Raw genomic sequence first — 21,831 nt, forward strand, 5'->3', positions numbered from 1 at the left:
GAACCAGGGGCCACAGTCTTAGAATAAAGGGGAGGCCATTTAAAACTGAGGTGAGAAGGAACCTTTTCACCCAGAGAGTTGTGAATTTGTGGAATTCTCTGCCACAGAGGGCAGCGGAGGCCAAATCACTGGATGGATTTAAGAGAGAGTTAGATAGAGCTCTTGGGGCTAGTGGAATCAGGGGATATGGGGAGAAGGCAGGCACGGGTTATTGATTGAGGACGATCAGCCATGATCACAATGAATGGCGGTGCTGGCTCGAAGCACCGAATGGCCCCCTGCACCTATTTTCTATGTTTTTATGTAGATCTGGCGACATCTGTGGTAAGAGAACCAGTTAATGTTTCAGGGTGAAGACTTTCAATTAGACGACTTGAACCTAAAACTCTTACTCTTTCTACAAATGCTGCCAGACCCGTCGAGTGTTTCCAGCATTTTGTGTTTATTGAAACATTGGCACAATTCTTTCCCCACTATTTTTACTTTAAAATCTAACTTGGTTATTACAAATTTTAAATGTTGTTGGGTAGTGAACCGAGCTGCTCAAAAAATAGTTGAGCACTCACATGTTCCAAATTGGTTCAGAAAAGAACAAGACCTGCATGTAGAAATTACAGCAGTGTTTATACATAGTCCCCCCATTTCAAGGCACCATAATGTTTGGGACACATGGCTTCACGTTCACATGGCTAAACGTGTGTTTAATTGCCTCCTTAATGCAGGTATAAGAGAGCTCTCAGCACCTTGTCTTTCCTCCAGTCTTGCCAACACCTTTAGAAACCTTTATTGCTGTTTATTAACAATGAGGACCAATCACAGTCAAAGATGCCATTATGAGACTGAGAAACAAGAATAAAACTGTTAGAGACATCAGCCAAACCTTAGGCTTACCAAAAACCGTTTGGAACATCATTATAAAGAAAGAGAGCACTGGTGAGCTTACTAATCACAAAGGGTCTGGAAGGCCAAGGAAGACCTCCACAGCTGATGACAGAAGAATTATCTCTATAATAAAGAAAAATCCCCACCTGTCCGACAGATCAGAAACATTCTTCAGGAGTCAGGTATGCATTTGTCAATGATAACTGTCTGCAGACCATGAACAGAAATACAGAGGTTACACTGCAAGATGCCATCCACTGGTTAGCTGCAAAAATAGGATGAGGAGATGGTGCTGCACCAATGCCGGAGAGGTTTGGGCCCAATGGGTCCACTTGTTCTAGTAGTAATTATAATTCAGTCAGAAACAGGTTTGTATTTAATATGTGCAGTAGGAGGGTGAATGTCCCCGTTGGATTGCAACCTTGTTGTGGTCGGGGAGCTCATGTGTCTCAGTGACCCCTAGAGCTATGCCAGTGGGAGATTCGTCTCCTGTTAGGGTTTCCCATGCTGGACAGGTCGAAGGGTAGAGACGAGACGAAGAGCGATCCACTGGTCCTCCAGGTTGGGGGTTGAGCACAGGACTAACAACCCCGCCTCGTAAAACCAATATGTTACGGAAACAACAACTGAAGGAATCAACGCTACTGGGCTAGGAGTGCAGGACCTTCGTTGTTGCCCAGCATGCCAGGAGGCATAATGGGCAGTAAGTATGTACGAGGGTGAATAAAGGCAAACACTATTGTGAAGGTTTTAAAATATATATATCAATTCATAACAGTTATCTGCCAACAAGAAATAAAAACTCCATGGGGGTAATGAATGGCTATTGTTAACGACATAACCTAGGGACTGTACTGGAATAAAAATTGTCTTACATTTCTGTCAAGAAGATTACATAGAACAGAACTGCACATGAATAGGCCCTCCAACCGACTGTTTTTTGTCTTTGGCAGAGCTGTTGCCAAAGTTGTGTTGCATCCCGATAAGATTCTTTCTCTGGCGATCAGTCTGAAGAATGGTCCCGACCTGAAACATCACCTATCCATGTTCTCCAGAGATGCTGTGTGACCTGCGGTAACTCCAGACTTTGTTCTTTTTTTGTAAACCACATTCTTCATTTTTTGCATCTACATTTTGTTATAACACCTGGTTACAGATTAAGGAGTTTGATTAAAAGCATTCTCACACTCAAAGCTCCACATGCTCTCTATAGCACGATAGCAGGCCATTCAGCCCGATTTTTTCCCATACTGACCAAGATGTCCCATTCGCCTGCGTTGTACCATATATCTCTAAATTGCCAATCCATGTACCCGTCGGTCTTTTAAATACTGTTACTGCACCTGCCTCAGCTACCTCTTCTGGCAGCTCATTCTAAATACCCACCACCCACTGTGGAGAAAGATGCTCTCAGATTTCTAGCAAATGTTTTCCCTCGTACCGTAAACCTCCGTACTCTGGTTCTTGATTCCCCTCCCCTGGCTAAAAGACTGTGTCATTGATCACCAACTCACCCTATCCCTCTCATGAGTTTAAGACCTCTACAAGATCGCCAGCTATTCCTCCTGCGCTCTAAGGAATAAAGTCCCTGCCTACTCAACCTTCCGCTTCACCTCAGGCCCTTGAGCCCCAGCAAAGTCCTCACAAACTTTCTCTGCACTCTTGCCAGCTTCAGTCCGATGAAACGTAGGAAAGATCTTCGCAGTAAGTGAAAATTGGGAAAAGAAACTGCAGATGCTGGAAACATTATAAACACAGACATAGAAAATAGGTGCAGGAGTAGGCCATTCAACCCTTCGAGCCTGCACCGCCATTCAATATGATCATGGCTGATCATCCAGCTCAGTAACCTGTACCTGCCTTCTCTCCATACCCCCTGATCCCTTTAGCCACAAGGGCCGCATCTAACTCCCTCTTAAATATAGCCAATGAACTGGCCTCAACTACCTTCTGGGCAGAGAATTCCACAGACTCACCACTCTGTGTGAAGAAATGTTTTCTCATCTCGGTCCTAAAAGACTTCCCCCTTATCCTTAAGCTGTGACCCCTGGTTCTGGAATGAATTCTAAAAATGCTGGTAAAACTCAACAGGTCAAGAAGCCTGTGTGGAAAGAGATATGGTCAATGTTTTGGGACTGAGACAGGTTAAGATGTTACTGAGGTGTGAGCTGCTGGGCTAAAGCAATGTTAATCATTCCAGCTTATTCCAGTTGTCGATTGATGAAACAGATCTAGAATCAGTGTTCCAGTGAGGAATTGTGACCACCAGACAGTTTAGTTTCCAGATGCAACATGGGAAACTGGCCCTTCGGCCCACCAAGTCCATGCCGTCCATTGATCACCCATTCACACCAGTTCTATGTTTTCCTGCTTTCTCCTCCATTTCCCACACACCAGTGGCAAGTTGCAGAGGCCAATTAACCCACAAACCCGCACGTCTTTGGGATGAGGAAGGAAAACGGAGCACCCGGAGGAAACCTACATGGTCACAGGGAGAACATGCCGAGACTGCCGAGGCTCCACAGAAACCATGATAATGGAAGCACTTCTGAGCAAGGTTTTGCAGTGATTCACAGCGGCTGCTGCCTGCTATTACACTGCCCTACATAATGTTTGGGACAAAGACACATCATGTATTTGTTTTTCCTCTGTATTCCACAATTTGAGATTTGTAATAGAAAAAAATCACGTGTGGTTAAAGTGCATATTGTCAGATTTTAATAAAGGTAATTTTTATACATTTTGGCTTCATCATGCAGAAATTACAGCAGTGTTTATACATAATCCCCCAATTTCAGGGCACAGTAATGTTTGGAACACAGCAATGTCATGTAAATTAAAGTAGTCATGTTTAGTATTTTGTTGCATATCCTTTGCATGTAAAAGCTGCCTGAAGTCTGCGATTCATGGACATCACCAGTTGCTGGGTGTCTTGTCTGGTGATGCTCTGCCAGGCCTGTATTGCAGCCATCTTTAGCTTATGTTTGTTTTTGGGGCTAGTCCCCTTCAGTTTTCTCTTCAGCATATAAAAGGCATGCTCAATTGGGTTCATATCGGGTGATTGATTTGGCCACTCAAGAATTGACCATTTTTTAGCTCTGAAAAACTCATTTGTTGCTTTAGCAGTATGTTTGGGATCATTGTCTTGCTGTAGAATGAACCACCGGCCAATGAGTTTTGAGGCATTCGTTTGAACTTGAGCAGATAGGATGTGTCTATACACTTCAGAGCTCATTATGCTACTACCATCAACAGTTGTATCATCAATGAAGTTAAGTAAGCCAGTACCTTCAGCAGCCATACATGCCCAGGCCATAACACCCCCACCACCGTGTTTCACTGATGAGATGGTATGCTTTGGATCTTGGGCAGTTCCTTCTCTCCTCCATACTTTGCTCTTGCCATCACTCTGATATAAGTTAATCTTCGTCTCATCTGTCCACAAGACCTTTTTCCATGACTGTGGTTGCTCTTTTAAGTACTTCTCGTCAAACTGTAACCTGGCCATATTTTTCTATTACAAATCTCAAATTGTGGAGTACAGAGGCAAATGAATAATGGAGGGCACTGTAGATGTTGACTTTCAGTCTTTGAATTTTCCTTCCCCTAGGAAACCTCAGCAGAAATCAATTGTGCCAGTAGGTAAATGCACATTTCTAAAATTTTAGCAGTTTAGATTTTATAAAAGACGGATTATTTGTGCGGGAACTTTCTATGTTGGTGCCGTCTGAGTGACGCAGCAGGAAATAGCCAGCAAACTGATGCCCTGGCTGAAAGACAGATTCAGACAAACAAGCAACAGACTCCTGTTGTGGGCCCATACGCACAACTACAATGTGTTACTTTTCTAAACCCCACTAATAGGCAGACTGAGCAATCTTAGATTCCTCTGGTATCATGGTCAGATGATTGACATAACATCTAAGCATGGGGATTGTCAATGCTAGTGTCATTATTCAAGGGTGATAACTGTCAGAGACACTTCTTATGCTTGTTAATTTGTTAGTTATCTTGTGTGTAACAGCTCATTCACCAATTGGGATTCCCATGAACAATGAACCAGTTGTGCGCTTCGTGGCTACTTACATTACATCTTGTAAAATGTCTTCATATTTAAGTTTAGGTCACATGCCCCTGTCTGTGTCAATGGTGTTGCAGAGGAGATGGTCGAGAGGTTCATGATTCTAAGTGTAAACACTTAGAACAGCTCCATCCAAGACTGCAAGAAATTGCAGAGAATTGTGGACGCAGCCCAGACCATCACACTAACCAACCTCCCTTCCATTGACTCCATCTACACTTCACGCTGCCTCGGCAAGGCCACCAGCATAATCAAGGACGAGTCTCACCGCGATCACTCACTCTTCTCCCCTCTCCCTTGAGGCAAGAAGTACAGAAGTGAGAAACGCACACCTCCAGCTTCAGGGACAGTTTCTTCCCAGATGTTATCAGGCAAATAAACCAACTAGAGAGCAGACCAGATCTACTATCTACCTGATTGAAGATCCTTGGACTAGCTTTAATTGGACTTTACTGGACATTATCTTGCACTAAATGTTATTCCTTTTATCCTGTGGATGTGGATGGCTTGATTGTAATCATGTATAGACTTTCCGCGATTGGTTAGCATGCAACAAAAAGTTTTCACTTCTTCTTCTTGCGTTTGAGGCAGCAGAAATTATGTAACGCCCTCCAGGTGCTGTAGCCAGTGCAATGTGCTGTTGTTGAGAGCCGTGAGGTCTACCCCTCCACCAGGGGGACGGAGGACAGTGCAGTCGGACATGCCGTGCCACGCTGTTTGTTGGTCTGCTCCACACACGCAGGCTGCTGATGGACGCAACCCCCAACGATGCACGTTGGCGTTGAATCGGCCGACCCCTGTGCGGAGCCGGTTCAGGGCGACCCACTCTTTGCGGGGCATGTCCGAGCCGGGTGGGGCTGTGGTGTTCGGTGCGACAGTGAATTGAGGAGGTCGTGATGTCTGTTCCCAGCTGGTTCTCCATGCTCCTAGTATGTTGAAACCGGAGCCATAGAGGGTCGCTGCATGATGGGAGAAAGGGTGACGAGATGACAGGCGTTGAGGTTCCAGTTGCTGTGAATCCTGGGCGAGGTGGTGTAAAGGATGTTTGGCGTCCGATGGGGCCTTGCACACCACCCTATGAGTGAAGAACTCTCTGCGAAGCTTGGCGGGTGCGATACCTGCGAGCACCGGCAGGAGATCCGTCGGAGTAGGGCGTAGGCAGTCAGTGATGATCCCATGGTGTCGTTGAGGGTGGCGTCTAGCTTGCTGGTACGAGCGCTGCGGCACCATGCTGGGGCGGCGTACTCAGCGGCGCTGTACACGAGTGCAAGAGCACTGGTTCGGAGAGTAGATGTCCTGGCGCCCCATGACGATCCGGCCAAGCAATGCAGGAGGTTGTTCCGTGCCGAGACTTTAGCACGGAGAGCTTCCAGGTGTTGCTTGTAGGTCAGCTGCCAATCTAGTTTCACCCCGAGGTATGTAGGAAATGGGTTGTAGGGTAGGGGTGACCCATTGAGGGTGACGGTTAGCTGGCGTTGAGCTTCCTTGTTGTTCAGGTGAAAGGCCATTGTGGTGGTTTTTGCCACACTCAGTTTTAGTCTCTATATCTTAAGGTAGCCCGCGACAAGTTCCATATCGGTTGAGAGCACATCCTCAACATTTGATCAACTCCTGTCCGAGTCCAAGTTTTCACTGTGCCCTAGTGCACGTAGCATTAAACTAAACTATACTAAAACAACACTAAATATCACCAACAATTTGTCCAATGTCTCAATTTCCTCAGAAGGCTAAGGAAATTCAGCATGTGTCCAACAACTCTTACCAATTTCTACAATAACAAGCATCCTATCCAGATTTAAGACTGCATGATTTGGCAACAGCTCTGCCCAAAACCACTAGATATTGCAGAAAATTTTGAATGCAGCCCAGTCTATCGCACAACCCAGTCTCCACCTCATCCAATCTATCTACACTTCACGTTGCTGCCTTGGAAAGATGGCCGACATAATCAAGGACCACTCACACCCTGGTCATTCCCTCTTACTTCCTCTCCCGTTGAACAGAAGATACAAAAGCCAGACCATACTCCAGATTCAAGAACAGCTTCCCTGCAGTTATCAGACTTTTGGACACACTTCTCGTATACTAGGGATGAGTTCCCAATCTTACCATCTACATCGTTGTGGACATTGCACTTATTTTCTCTTCACTTTCTCTGTATTCTGCGCACAATTTATTTTCTCTTTTGCACTACCTGGTGTACTCACATTAGTATGATCTGAGCAAAACACAAAGTGGTGGAGTAACGCAGCAAGTCAGGCAGCATTCATGGTGAGAATGGATAGGTTTAGGTTTATGATTGTCACGTGTATTGAGGTACAATGAAAAGCTCTGTTTTGGCATGCTACCGAAATAGATCAGATAATACTAGGCATAAATACTATCTTTAAAATCAAGTACGATGCAGCAAAGGGGAAGATTCAAAGAGCAGAATATAGTTAACATATAGTGATAGATTTACAGGGAGGAAAAAGATTTAAAAGAGTAGAGTGATTGTATTGGATGATAGTGGATCGTTCTCTGGGAAGAATAAGCACAGAGTCACTCTGACACAATCCTTGAGTAAATACAGCATTTGGAGTCAGGACCCTTCTTATCAGGCTTGGTTTGATTTCCGTAGATAGCACGCAAAACAAAGATTTTCACTGTACACGTGACAATGATAAACCAATACTAATGCCAATGTTGTTTTTGGGCAGCAAGAAGATTTCATGTACCAACCCTATCAAATCCTTTTAACTTTTTAAATCAGCTTGATCACATCACTCCCATAAGCGAGTTTGGTATCTTCATCGCACATGCGCAGGTCATAGGTCACAAGAGCTAAACATTCTCGCTGGCTGATAACAGTGGGGAAGAAACGGCTCTTGAATCTGGTGATAAGTGATTGCAAGCTTTTGTATCTTGTGCCCAAATAGGAAAAAAGCTGATGAGGAAAGAGTGTGATTGTTGCCCTTGTTTTCCAGGCGCCGCGGTGGGGAAGAGGGAGTCCGCTGGAGTTTTAGCCTGGCCTGTCCACCGTCCCGGGCAATGGGGAAAAAGCCACACGGTTGGATGGTGTGCGGTTGGACTTTCGCCCAGCTGCCGGGCCACCTGCGCATGCATACGGTCGAGCTGTTATTCAGAAGTAAGGTGTGCGGAAAAGGCTTCAGACACTCCTCGAATTTGGCGAGGCACCGACACAGGCACACTGGCGACCGGGCCTTCCAATGCAAGGCATGCAGCCTCAGCGCTGCTGCTACACTGGCGCCTGCACACCGGCGAGCAAGAATTCCGCTGCAGGCTCTGCGGCGAGTTATTCCCCGTGCGGCCGCAGTTGGCGCAACACCGTCGCATCCACCGGCGGCCGGGTATTTGCAATTGAAGGCAAATGTGCCAAACACCTTTTTGACCACCCTATCTACCCTATCTGTGACCACCTTCAAGGAACCATGCACCTGCACTCCGAGATACTTCTGCACAATAACTGTGTCGGCCCTGCCCATGTTAGACTTCCCTAAATGCAACACCTCACATTTCTCCGATCGATCAAGAACCTGCTGCAGTCTTTCACAACCATCTTCACTATCTGCAAAACCACCCACTTTTGTTTCATCTGCAAATTTCAGTAAAAGAGTAAAGCTCATTTCCACTTTTTCGAAGGGCCAAATGGCCTCCTCCTGCACCTATTTTCTATGTTTCTATGTTTCTGTGTAATCATCCTTATTTTCCGTTTTCTTGTGTTGTCAGTCGGTCAACCTTGAAGTAGGGTCCCGACCCAAAATATCACCTATCCATGTTCTCCAGAGATGCTACCTGACCCACTGAGTTACTCCAGCACCTTGTGTCCTTTTGTGTAAACCAGGGTCAACGGTTTTTTGTTTCTACAAAATCCTTTGGATTCCTGGTGGTGTGGCATCATGCCTGGTCGATGTTTCTGGTTAGACCTTGCATCAGTAGTTTGGCGTTCGGTTGGTATCTTGTGATCTCTATGGTTTTATTCATAAGTGGAGATAAACGAGCATGGAAATGATCCTAATAAAGAATGTGGGAATGACTGTGTAAAGGGCTTAGAGGTGGAAGAATTTGTGAAATGTACAGTGAGAGCTTTTTGATGGCAAGCAGCCGAATGCAAGGATAGAAACACGGGACGTGGGGTATAAACAATGAAAACCGTATGCAATGGTCAGAGTGAAGCAATCTGACACTCAATGCAACTGATCAAAGCTTGGCAGTGCCAGCACATTTAATCACGAAGGATAAATGACAATTAAACAAATTGCCGATGTAGGATGCAAAGCATACATACTGTATCACACACGATATCTGCCGAAGACCACGCTGAAACAATATTTTAGTTTGTTTTTAGAGATACAGCAAGGAAACAGGCCCTTCGGACCACCGAGTTCATGCCTACCAACGATCACCCGTACTATAGTTCTATCCCACACACAATGGGCAATTTTATAGAAGCCAATTAACCTACAAACCTGCACGTCTTTGTAACGTGGGAAGAAACCGGAGCACCCAGAGAAAACCCACACGGTCACGGGGGAACGCACAGACACTGAACGGACAGCACCCATAGTCAGAATCGAACCTGGATCTCTAGTGTTGTAAGGCAGCAGCTCGACCACTGTGCCACTGAACCACCCAAGAAGAACATTCTAGGTCCAGGGCAGCACAGTAGCACAGCTGGTGGAGCTGCTGCCTCACAGCTCCAGCGACCCAGGTTCAATACTGACCTCAGGTGCTGTCTGCAAGGTGTTTACATGTTCTCTCACCGACTGCATGGGTTTCCCTCAAGTGCTCCGGTTTCCTCCCGCGACCCATAGATGTGCTGGTTAATACGTTTACTGGACACTGTAAGCTGCACCTAATGTGAAGGTGAGAAGTAGCATTTGAAGAGAAATGATGGGACTTTGGGGAAATAAAGTGGGGTTAATACCAGTACATGCCTGTGAGACAGCAAGTCCACCACTGTGCCACTCTGCCGCTCCTTAGTTAGACACACTGAGTGGATGATTAATTACAACTTCCTAGTGAGATCCACACTATCATAAAAACCGAAAATTAGGATAATTAAAAATGGAAATTCATTTTGCTTATTTAGTGAGATGCACGAAGTTTCAATACTTGTTGAAGTAGAGGGAGTGCAGGAGGACAGGAAGGGCAGTATTCAGCCGGTTTCATTCACTCCATTAAACAGCAGAGGGCACCTGATGCAGCAAAGAATGTGGGGCCAGGCACATCCTCCCTGTGCCGCTGAAGATTGTGCTCCAGTACTGCTGGCAGCACAGGAAGGTACAGCCGAGTCTGCACGGCACAATGCAGGAACATCGTGGACTCCTCTCCCCTCCCCAACTGTATGCAATGGCAACAACGCACAATAAAGTTGACACCATCCACAGGAGCAACTAATTTGTCGATTGGCTTTCAATCCACCATTGTGAATGATCACACCTGTCACCGCTGGTGTACCAAGGCTTCAGTCAGTGCCTCCTTAAAACCTACTGCAACCTACTGCCTCTTCAGCTGCATCTCCCAAAGCCACCCCACCAACTATCTGGAAGGGCAGCAGGAGCCTGGGGACACTCACACTTGCATGTTCCTCTTCACGACGTGCAACAGCCTGACTTGGGGAACTTAATGCTCTTTGTCTATGCTCCATCGGACAAAATCCTGGAACCCTTTATTGCCCGCACTGTGGGAGCACCTTTTACACATGACTTTACCAATGCTAGATGGCAACTTGCTGCAACTCTGAACTGTAAGGCGGGCTATGCATTCCATTCCGGACCTGCCTGCAATCCACACATCAGGGAATTTAAAATTGAACATAGAACAGTACAGCATAAAAACAGGCCCTTCAGTCCATAATAATAATAATAATAATAATAATATATTCCTTTTTTTGTCCCACACCGGGGAAATTTGCAGTGTTACAGCAGCAAAGTGGATAGCAAGAGACATTCATTATAAATAAAAATAAAGATAAAGATAATTGTCATCATTTACTATGTTTTTTTTACTGTTATTGTTAACTGGTCTGTTGACTGGTCTGCTGGGAGCAGTGCTGATTGTGCAGTCTCACAGCAGCGGGAAGGAAGGACCTCCTATATCTCTCCTTCACGCACTTGGGGTGAAGGAGTCTGTCACTGAAGGAGCTACTCAGTGCAGTGACAGTGTCCTGCATGGGGTGGGAGTCGTTGTCCAGCTGCGATGTTATCTTTGCCATCATCCCCCTCTCTTCCACCACCTGCACTGAGTCGAGGGGGCAACCCAGGACAGAGCTGGCCTTCCTGATCAGCTTATCAAGTCTCTTCCCCTCCGCTGCTGAGATGCTGCTGCTCCAGCAGACCACTCTACCAATTACCATAGAAGATGGCTGATGCCACCACAATGTTGTAGAAGGTCCTTAGGAGTGCCCCCTGTACTCCAAAGGATCCGAGTCTCCTCAACAGGTAAAGTCTGCTCTGGCCCTTTTTGTACAGTGCATTGGTATTTTCAGTCCAGTCAAGTTTATTGTTAAGGTAAACACCCAGGAACTTATAAGGTACCATAAGTTCATTTTGATAAGTGATAGCACAAGAATTAGGCCATTCGGCCCGTCTACCGTACTCCGTCATTCAATCATGGCTGATCTATCTTTCCCTCCTAACCCCATTCTCCTGCCTCCTCCCCATAACCCCTGACACCCGCACAATGACACCCATTCAGCCCACAATGTCTGTGCCGAACATGATGCCAAGACCAACTCCTATCTGCCTGCCTATAATTCATATCCCCCCATTCTCTACATATCCATGTCTTCATCCATAAATCTCTTAAAATGCCACCATTGTATCTGTATCCACCATTACACCGGCTGTAAAGATTTAACCCCGCACATCTGCTTTGACTTTGACATGCTAAGCTTAAAGCTATGTCCATTAGTATTTGATATTTTCATTCTGGGAAAATGGTTCTGATTGTATACCCTGTCCATGTCTCTCATCATTTTATATACTTCTATCAGGTCTCCCTTCAACCTCCGGCATCACAGTGAAAGCAGTCCAGGTCTATCCAACCTCTGTAGCTAATATCCTCCAATCCAGGCTTCATTCTGATAAAGTTCCTCCGCACCCTTTCCACACCCTGCACATCCTTCCTGTAATGGGACAACCAGAGAGGCACGCAATGCTCCACATGCAGCTTATTCAAGGTCCTATAAATCCATAAATGACCGCATGACTTTTATACTCAATGCCCTTATCTATGAATACATGCATACCACATGCTTTCTATACCACTCCATCGACTTGTGTTGCCACTTGGAAGGAGTTATGGACTTTAACCCCAAGATCCCTATCTACGTCAACGCTGCAAAGGCTCTTGTCAATAACTGTATATTAAAATTATATTAATTATATTAATATAATACAAATTAAAATAAATATTGTGATGTTTAAGCAACTTCTTGTGATTTGGTTGCAACTTTACTCCTCGGTTCTGTCCCACATTTTGGTGTCTTCATGGATTGGTGCAATAGGAGTTCCGAGATTCCTTAAATTGTAACTGATAGATGTTTTAACACAACTACATCATTCCTCTCCAATATTGTACTAGTTTATTTTATCGGATCCCCTCCCCATTTTCTTTTACTGATTTAGCTCTTTAGCATAGCTGGAATATAGGACCCTGACTCTCTACCACATAATACTGAGGTCTCTACCAAATAAGAACTTACTGATTGTGGTTCCATTTTGCTGACTGAAGACATCCTGAACTAAATGGCCATCGAAAGGCAGACGGGCTTTGTGGGCGGCACAGTGGTGTAGCGATAGAGTTGCTGCCTTACAGCGCCAGAGACCCTGACTATGGGTGCTTGTCTCTACAGAGTTTGTACATTATCCCCGTAACCTGTGTGGGTTTTCTCTGAGATCTTCGGTTTCTTCCCACACTCCAAAGACGTCCAGGTTTGTAGGTTAATTGGCTTTGTAGAAATGTAAATTGTCCCTAGTCTGTGTGGGATAGTATTAGTGTGTGGGGATTGCTGGTCGGCACAGACTCGATGGGCTGAAGGGCTTGTTTCCACGCTGTATCTATATCTCTAAACTAAAACTAAATTCCGAGCAAATTCTGGATCCATTAGTTCCCTTTAATTCTGAACTAAGTTTTCGACCTTTACAAATGAATTTGCTATGCCACATTTATTTCAGTGCATACACTTTTAATCCTCTCAGTCTGATTAGATTCACCCTCGTCTGATTTCTCCTTTAATTCTGCGAGTCAATACATTTAATTTCAAAGGCACCAGAAACTCTTAAATCAGGTTCTGCTGCTGGTGAAATTTGTTATGACAGAACTGTAACTCACTCCTAACAATGTGGTGCTGCTACATTCAGGCATAACAGGGTATTACAAACAAATTTAATGGCTGGAGATTTAATTTACGAAACAGCTTCATTGTTTTGGCCCAGTCATACAGCATGGAAACAGGCCCTTCGGCCCAACTTGCCCACACCGACCAACATGTCCCAACTACACTAGTCCCACTTGTATGCGTTTGGCCCATATCCCTTTAAACCTGTCCTATCCATGTACCTGTCTAATTGCTTCTTAAACGTTATGATAGTTCCTGCCGCAACTACCTCCTTCGACAGCTCATTCCATACATCTCTTTGAGTGAAAAAGCTACTCCTCAGATTCTTCTCAAATCTTTCCCCCACCTTAAACCTATGTTTTTTTCACACAGAGAGTGATGAATCTGTGGAATTCTATGCCACAGAGGGTAGTTGAGGCCAGTTCATTGGCTATATTTAAGAGGGAGTTAGATGTGGCCCTTGTGGCTAAAGGGATCAGGGGGTATGGAGAGAAGGCAGGTACAGCATACTGAGTTGGATGATCAGCCATGATCATATTGAATGGCGGTGCAGGCTCGAAGGACCGAATGGCCTACTCCTGCACCTATTTTCTATGTTTCTATGTTTCTATGTTTCTATGCCCTCTGGTTCTCGATTCCCCTACTCTGGGCAAGAGACCCGACCTACTCACGTCTACCAGACCCACTCCTACCCAGGTCTACCCGATCTTCTCCTCTCATGATTTTAAACACCTCTATAAGATCACCCGTCATCCTCCAGTGCTCCAGCGAATAGTTTTGTGCTATTTAGCAAATGTTTGTGCTTGCTATTCAACATCTCTGCAGCTTCCCACAGACTGGCCTCTGGTGTAGTAAGGTAATGTGATTGAAATCAGGAACCTATTACAACAATGGTTCAATGGTTCAATGGTGCCTTATAGCCACATGTGCAGAGTGCAAATGCACAGTGGAATTCTTTTCATACTGTTCTTTGAATAAAGATTCGACCCAAATCCTTTTGGATATTGTAACGATTACATTTTCAACCTTGCATCTCCTCACTGATGGAAACACCATTAGTGGGTCCTCTTTTATCCATTTCTCTCTGCCAGTATGCAGTACTTTACAGTCACCAGGTAGCCAGGAGTGGTCCTGTTAGACTTTAGGCTTGAGAGATACAGCAGGGAAACAAGCCCTTCGGCCCACCAATTCCATGCCAACCAGCGGTCACCCCATACGCTAGCACTATCCTGCACACTAGGGACAGTTTACAATTTTACCAAAGCCAATTAATCTACACATCGTTGGAGGAAACCGGAATCTCCATTGAATACCCGCGTGGTCACAGGGAGAACATACAAACTCTGTACAGACAGCGCCCGGAGTCAGGACCTTACTGGCACAGTAAGGCAGCAACTCTACTGCTGCGCCACCGTGCGCGCAGAGCCGCACTTAGCCACCTGTTGTTGAACGGGTGAAAGAGGTACAATGTTGGGGAGGTCCAGATTAACTTCACTGGTGAGGAGCAGGTGAAGACCCACTAAGCTGCTACCCGACTTGTCAGGATAATGGCTGACCTTCTACCTCAGTGTCATTTCCCAGCAGATTCTCCTATTCCTTGACTTGCTTAATGTGCACAAATCAACTTCTGTTGCGTCTACACCTTCACACCCTCTGGATAGTGACTTCCAAAGATCCACCACCCTCGGAGTAAAGAGATTTCTCCTCCACTCATTCCCTACTTCTGAAATATACTGCTGGTCTGAGATTGTCCAGAGGAACTCCCAACATTTAACCTGTCAAGTCCTGTCGGAATATTGTAAGCTTTGATGCTATCTGCTCCGAGTCTTCTACGCTCTGAAGAATAAATTCCTCAATCTATCCTCCTATAACAAACTCACCATCCCAAGAAGCAGTCCAATGATTCATCCCCCCTCTCCCTCTGTGATAAATACATGGCTTCCTGGGCAAGAAGGTGTAGTCTCACTAAGGCTCCATAAAATGATAATGAAATGTCCTTATGTGTAGAAAGGAAGTGCAGATGCTGGTTTACACTGAATATAGACACAAATTACTGAAGTAACTCAGTCGATGAGGCAGCATCTTTGGAGAAAAGGAATAAGTAACGATTCGGTTCAAGATCCTTCTTTAGACTTCTGTATTCTCAAATCCTCCTGTGAATCGGGCATCACTTAACTCTTTGTAGCCCGCAACAACAGCATGTTAAACGTCAGTGACGTGTACAAACACACCAAGTCTCTATAAAATCAGCTCAGTCACGCACTTTAGACTTTATACTTTAGAGATAGAGCGCATCAACAGGCCCTTCGGCCCACCGAGTCCGCTTCGACCAGCGATTACCCAGTACACCAACACTATCCTCAACTTCATCCTCAACATTGATGGTCTCCCAGTATCCACCTCACCTCACATCCGGAATCTTGGAATCATCCTTGATCAAACCCTCTCCTTCGACAAACACATCAAACACATCACAAAGACAGCCTTCTTCCACCTCAAAAACATTGCCCGTCTCCGTCCATCCCTCTCCTCCACAGCTGCAGAAACCCTCATCCACGCCTTCATCACCTCCCGTCTGGACTACTGCAACAGCCTCCTCTATGGCGCACCCTCAAAAATCATCAATAAACTTCAATATTCAAAACTCCGCTGCCCGTCTACTCACACACACCTCGATCCGTGACCATATCACCCCCATCCTTTATAAACTCCACTGGCTCCCCATCCCCCAGAGAATCCAGTACAAAATCCTCCTCATAACCTACAAAGCCCTCCATAACCTGGCCCCATCCTACCTGACCGACCTCCTCCACAGGCACATTCCCACCTGCACCCTCCGCTCTGCCGCTGCCAATCTCCTATCCCCCCACATCCGGACCAAACTCAGATCCTGGGGGGACAGGGCTTTCTCCATCGCTGCTCCCACCCTATGGAACTCACTACCCCAAACCGTTAGAGACTCCTCCACACTCACCACATTCAAAACATCGCTGAAGTCTCACCTGTTCAGTACTGCCTTCAACCACTGAAGGTCACCTCACCTTCTGTCTCCTTTCTCTGTTCATTTATTTATTTACTTATTTATCTATTTATTCATTTCCCTATGTTCTCAAAATCTCTGTAAAGCGTCTTTGAGTATATGAAAAGCGCTATATAAATAAAATGCATTATTATTATTATTATTATCCCATACACCAGGGACAATTAACATTTTTTACTGAAGCCAATTAACGTACAAATCTGTACGTCTTCGGAGTGTGTGAGGAAACCGGAGCATCTGGAGCAAACCCACACGGTCACAGGGAGAAGGTACAAACTTTGTACAGCCCCCAAAGTCAGGATCGAACCTGGGTCTCTGGCGCTGTGAGGCAGCAACTCTACCGCTGTGCCACCGTGCCGCCCTTTAACAAATAATGTACTTTTCTGTTCTGTGCACCAGAATGGATGACTTTCATTTTTTCTCATCTCTGCTTAGCGAGCGTTTTTTTTTAATGCCGTATATTTGTGGAGAAAAAAAATCGACTCATTCATTTGATGGATGTGAATGTCAAGCAAAGAGTTAGCTAGTGGCATGATGCCCCATATGTATGTGTGACTTGTATCTTGCTGATAAGGACTATGTTTGATTGCCCTCGCACATTGCCATTGCACATGATAGAACGTGTTATAAACATTTTATGAAAAGCTCCATTATAAAATACAGCACAAACAGCCACATGACCTGCCTTATTTTCAAAGTTTCAAACTGTGTCAAAGGTAAACATTTTTTTGCAGATGTTTAGAAATAAGTAGAACTGTGTTTATCTTTCACGGTACACCGTTCAGGAATAAGGCCGATAATGACTTTCAATGAACAGAATTGTTCCTGAATTTTCCTTACTCTATTATACTCTAAATTTTGATGGTGCTCCGAACAGTAAAAGCATTGTTAGCCAGCCTAGGGTTTCATTTGGTGAATATGTAACCGTAATAATCGTTGTTTGGTGATTCCCGAGAGGCACAGCCAAGAGAAATCTGATGCATATCTATTTGTGATCACAAAATATATTAATAAATACCTTGCTGTAAAAAGAAACTGCAGATGGTGGTTAATACCAAAGGTAGACACAAAATGCTAGAGTAGCTCAGTGGGTCAGGCAGCAACTCTAAAGAAAATGTGTCGGCAATGTTTTGGGTTGGGAACCGGCTTCAAACACAAAACATCACCTATCCGTGTTTTCCAGAGATGCTGCCTGACCCGTTGAGTTACTGCAGCATTTTGTGTCTATCTTTAATAAACTTCTCGCTGCTTTCAGCATTTAATTCATTTATTTAATTTCATAAATTTAAATTCCCTATTTGCTTTTGATGAGTACCAAGTTTCACATTTCCAGATGAGTATTGCAGGCCCTGTACTGCCTCGATATTTAGGTGGCGCAGCGATAGAGTTGCTGTCTTACAGTGCCGGAGACTGAGTTTGATCCTGACTACGGGTGCTTGCCTGGAGTTTGTACGTTTTCCCCGTGACCACGTGGGTTTTCTCCGGGTGCTCCAGTTTCCTCCCACACTCCAAAGACGTGCAGGTTTGTAGGTTAATTGGCTTTGGTAAAATTGAAAATTGTCCCTAGCTGGCAGGATAGTGCTAGTGCATGGCGTGAACACTGGTCGGCACGGACTCGATGGGCTGAAGGGCCAATTTCCACACCGCATCTCCAAAATCTAAAGTAAAGTCTAAAGCCTGTGGATAGGTGACCTGTGACACAGTACTATAACTATTGTGTTCCTCACTCTGCCGTTGCTGTACTTTGAGCTACACTCTCCGAGGAGCAGCGTTTTAGGTGTGGGTACCTTACTTGCCACCACTCCATCCCCCGTCTATAAACTCAGAGCCATCTTGTAGTTAGTGATTGTATTGCGCAGTGCTGGCTGAGACCTGATGGTCAGATGGGAAACACAAATGTTCAGCCACCACTACTGACTTATGTGGAGCCACAGTGAAGCTGAGATTTACTGTGTGGCAGATGTTGGTCCTTCTGGCTATGTGCTCCACACTCTACATGGAGTCAATGTAGCAACAGACCCAGGTCTTGGGATTCCCCACCATTACCTGAGCGAGTTGCCACTGAAGACTCACACCAGGTTAGACCTGCCTTACAATCCCCAATTGATTAAGACTATTGAATAGAGAAAAGACGTGGAAACATGGCAACAGGCCCTTCGGCCCACCGAGTCCACGCCGACCATCGATCACCTATTCACACTCTGGTTCTGTGTTATCCCATTTTCGCATCCACTCCCTACACACTCGGGGCAATTCTCTGAGATAAGTTAAGTTACAAACCGGCATGTCTTTGGGAGATGTGAGGAAACCAGAGCAACCAGAGAAAACCTACGTGGTCACAGAGTGAATGTGCAAACTCCACACAGATGGCACTTGAGGTCAGGATGGAACCCGGGACTCTGGCACTGTGAGGCAGCATCTCTACCAGCTGCACCTACTTTTTAATGTCGTGATATATATTAACAACTTGGATGTGAGTGCTGTTTGTGGAATGTTAGTGAGTCTGAGACTGATACAAAAGTCGGTGGTGTTTGCTAGGAATTACTCCGGGCATAAAATGATGCGGATAAAGCAACCATTAATTTAAAAGAAACCCTATCGTCAGAATATCTGTTCCAATGTACATTGAAAGCAGTAATCACTTTGAAATGAAAAGGGCAACTTTGCAAGCTGACAAGCTGTCTACTCACATGACCATGGCTCATTCTTGTATGTACCAAATGAATGTAAGGCAATGGGGTCCTTCATGCTTACAATGAGACAATTAGTTGGCCTACATCAAACCAGATATCTTCAGCTTAAGTTATTCCACACCATGTGATGAGATGAAGGAAGCTTCTAGACCAAACATGCCCATAGGCACATTCCATAGGTCTATCAATAATTGGCGTATTTGTGTACTCAAGATAATCAGCTCACAGATACTAATGTGTAGAAAGGAACTGCAGTTGCTGGTTTACAGTGAAGATGGACACAAAATCCTTTTTTCCAGAGATGCTGCCTGACCCGCTGAGTTACTCCGGCATTTTGTGTTTCACACACTAAAATTGGGGCTCTGGGTTCTCAGTCCTCAGAAGCTTTTCGGCTATTCATAAGAATTGCTGTGTCGATGGTAAAGGTGTTTAAATAATCAGAGATGTTCGGACAGCTACAATATGGACCCTGGTTCAATCCTGACCTCTTTTTTTTTTTTTTTTTTTTTTTTTTTTTTTTTCCAATTATTGTGGCCTTTATTGTGAAGACTAAATAATACTCTATCAACAGTGGCACAGCTGTTAAAGCTGCTATCTCACAGCACCAGAGACCCAGGCTCAACCCTGACCTTTTTTTTTTTTTTTTTTTTTTTTTTTAAATATATAAAAGTTTTATTCCAAAGAAAAACATACAAACATACTAAGCAAAATGTGATCAAACAAAAGCCGCCTGTATCGGCAGTTTACAAATTAAACAATTATCACATTAAATTCCCGCCATCTCTGTCAACAATACATTCAACCCCCCGCGGCGACCAGCGTTCCCGGAAGGCCTCCAGAGTCCCCGTGGACACCGCGTGTTCCCTCTCCAGGGACACGCGGGCACGGACGTAAGCCCGGAACAGGGGTAGGCAGCCAACTTCTGTGAGGCCGTCGACTGCCCGCTGCCTGGACCCGCGGATGGCCATCTTGGCCAGGCCCAGGAGCAGACCGACAGGGAGACCCCCTCCTCCCTCCTGACCCTCCCCCCTCTGTACCGGGTGCCCAAAAATTAAAAGCGTAGGGCTAAAATGGAGCCAGAACTTGAGGAGCAGCCCCTTCAGATACTGGAACAGGGGCTGTAACCTCACGCACTCTGTATACAAATGGTACACGGTCTCCTCCTCGCCGCAGAAGCGACAGGCGGCAGACGAGACCGTGAACCGGCTCAAGTACCTGTTACAGGCTATAGCCTTATGCAACACTCTCCACCCCAGGTCCCCGATGTAAAGCGGGAGGACCCCCTTATAGAGAGACCTCCACTGGGGACCGCTCCCGCCGTCAGGTGGTAACACGGACCGCCAGGGCGTGTCCGGACGGAAGACGAGAGCGAGGAAGTGGAGAGTGTGCAGGAGCAGCCTGTACAAAACGCGCCTCTCCGCGTCACGGAACGGCACGCTGGGCATCTGGGAAAGGCGGCTCATATTGTGTGGGGCCGGCTCTCGGGAAGGGACCCGTGCCGTGGGCCCAATGAGCAATTCCGACGGAGCGGGGGTAAGCCCAGTCGGAATCGCTCCACGCACACGCCTCTCCTCGACACCCACCGTGACAGGGTGAGGACCGGCCCCCCTCACAACCACAGCACCCCCCTCCCCCTGAGGAGCAGCGCCCTGGCTGAAGGTGACCAAATTCCTGGCTCTCAGGAGATCACGGTAAAAACCAGGCAACTCCCGCCTAGCGCGCTGACTCATGCCCGCTACCGGGAGCCGTGATCCCTCCTGGAGGCAGCGCCCCTGGCAGAAAAAGTACGTGGCCAGCGAGTGCCATCTGGGAGGGCACTCGGAGTACACGTACCTCCGCAAGGTCCTGAGTCGGAGGGCTGCCACCTGAGTGCGGACGCAGACCAGCGCCTGACCGCCCTCCTCCAACGGGAGACTCAGAACCCCAGCAGAGACCCAGTGGTTCCTCTCACCCCAGAAGAAGTTAACTAACCTCCTCTGTATCATGGCGATGAAACGAGAGGACGGGACCAGAGTGGCCAGCCGGTACCACAGCAGAGAGGCCACCAGCTGGTTTATGACCAAAGCCCTACCCCGATATGATAACACACCAAGGAGGCCTGACCAGCGCCCCACACGGGCGACCACCTTCGCCTCCAACTCCTGCCAATTCGCCTGCCAAGCCCCCTCAGTGGGACTCAGGTAGATCCCCAGATAGAGGAGGTGCGTGGTGCTCCACGCAAAAACTGCCATCTCCTCCGGCAGGGAGTCTACCTGCCACTGACCCACCAAGAGCCCAGCACACTTCCCCCAGTTGATCCTGGCGGAGGATGCGGCTGAGAACACCCGCTGGCACTCACGCATCCTCCGCAGGTCAACCGGGTCGGTGAACATTAGTAACACATCGTCGGCGTAGGCCGAGAGAACCACCTCCACCCCCGGCCCCGGCAAATCTAAACCTGCCAGCCGCCTCCGTAGGAGGCACAGGAATGGCTCCACACAGAGGGAATAAAGCTGGCTGGACATGGGGCATCCCTGACGAACCCCCCTTCCAAAGTGAATGGGAGCCAACAAAGAGCCATTGACCTTGACCAGGCACTCTGCGGCAGCGTATAGGAGCCGGACCCGGGCCACAAAATGGGGTCCGAATCCAAACGCCCGCAGAGTCCCGAGAAGGTAGTCGTGTCCCACCCGGTCAAACGCTTTCTCCTGGTCAAGGGAGAGAAAGGCAACGGACTGACCAGCCCTCTGGCACAGATGGATCAGGTCCCGGACCAGATGGATATTGTCCTGGATGGACCGGCCCGGGACTG

The sequence above is a fragment of the Rhinoraja longicauda genome, chromosome 29 (genome assembly GCF_053455715.1).
Source record: "Rhinoraja longicauda isolate Sanriku21f chromosome 29, sRhiLon1.1, whole genome shotgun sequence".
Classification (NCBI taxonomy): domain Eukaryota; kingdom Metazoa; phylum Chordata; class Chondrichthyes; order Rajiformes; family Arhynchobatidae; genus Rhinoraja; species Rhinoraja longicauda.